The sequence below is a fragment of the Bombina bombina genome, chromosome 2 (assembly GCF_027579735.1).
Source record: "Bombina bombina isolate aBomBom1 chromosome 2, aBomBom1.pri, whole genome shotgun sequence".
Taxonomy (NCBI): Eukaryota; Metazoa; Chordata; class Amphibia; order Anura; family Bombinatoridae; genus Bombina; species Bombina bombina.
Window position 1 is genome coordinate 154,520,511 of NC_069500.1, and position 1,443 is coordinate 154,521,953.

General features: G+C 44.8%; 1 pseudogene; it reads right to left on the bottom strand.

The window, feature by feature from the left end:
* Window positions 1-674: 674 nt before the first annotated feature.
* Window positions 675-793, bottom strand: LOC128651111 (uncharacterized; annotated as a pseudogene).
* Between the last annotated feature and the right edge of the window lie 650 nt (window positions 794-1,443).

Consider the following 1,443-nt stretch of genomic DNA (forward strand, 5'->3'; position numbering starts at 1 on the left):
TGAGTCCCAGACTGTTTCCCAGTCCAACAGGCTGGCGACTGTAGTCACCACCACCCAGGAAGGTCTCCGAAAGCATGTGCCCTGAGACAGATGTTCCTGAGAGATCCACCACTGGAGAGAGTCTCTCCTTGACTGATCTAAATCAATCCTCTGAGACAGATCTCGTACCATTGCCTGAGCAAGCATAGCTGCAGAGCTCTCAGATGGAATTAAGCAAGGGAAAGATATCCATAGAGGCCACCATCAGTCATACATTGAGCCACTGACGGGACCGGCAAGAGGAAATAATCTTTACTCTTCTGACCTCCATCAGAAAAGTCTTCATCAATATGTAGTCTATTATAGACCCTAAGAAGGCTACCCTTAAAGATGAAACAAGGGAACCCTTTTCCAAATCCACTTCCCATCCGTGAGAGTGAAGAGAAAACAACAGCATCTCCATGTGAGATTTTCTTTAAGAAAAGATGGTGCTTGAACCAATATGTCATCCAGGTAGGGCGCCACAGCAAATCCCTGAGACCAGAACACTGACAAGAAAGCCCCCAGGATCTTTGAAAATATTCTGAGTCCCGTGGCAAGTCCAAACGGAAGGGCCACAAACTGAAAGAATTTGTCTAGGAAGGCAAAACTCAGAAATTTGTGATGATCCCTGTGAGTGGCAACATGAAGGTACGCATCTACCGCATCCGGTGTTCCCAGGCGGACTCCCATCCAGGTACTGACAGGGCCTGACTCTGCTAAACTACAGAGATCAGACGGGATCGGGTACATTCAGAGTAGACTGACAGTAGACCCTTAGATGGCTATCATGAATTGACTTTCTTGCCCTAAAGGAAGAAAAGTGCAAATAGTCTCCATCATGAAGGATGGAACTCTGAGAAATTTGTTTAGACATTCCTAGTTAAGGATGGGATGGAAAGTCCCTTCTATTTTGAGAACTACAATTAGGTTGGAGAAAAACCTGAGGCCCTGTAACTGTGATGAGACTAGAACTATCACTCCCAGGGATGGGAGATCTTGCACACACTTCAAGAACACTTTTCTTTTATCTGGTCAGCAGATAATCTTGAAAATAAATTCTTCTCCACCCGAAAGACCGCTGTTAAGACTGCCAGTCTCAGTCCAAACAAGGTCTCACCCTTGTAAGGAATTGCCAGAAGCTTAATTTAGAGGAAAAAATTAAAATATTCCAAATATAGACATGGGTGACACATGTCTTGGTCCGATTGAGTATTGAACCTGCATCTGCAGTGTTATAAAGGCTAGGCTGTGCCACTAAGCCACAAGTAGACTTAAGTAGACAAAGCATCGCTTCAGATGATCAAGAACCTCCAGCTTCTTAATCATTGATCTGCAAAGGAGCAACTACCCTCCATAGGGATCGAAGTTCTCTGAGCCAAAGTAGAAATGCTCTCTTCTACTTAAAGGGACAGTCAACACCAG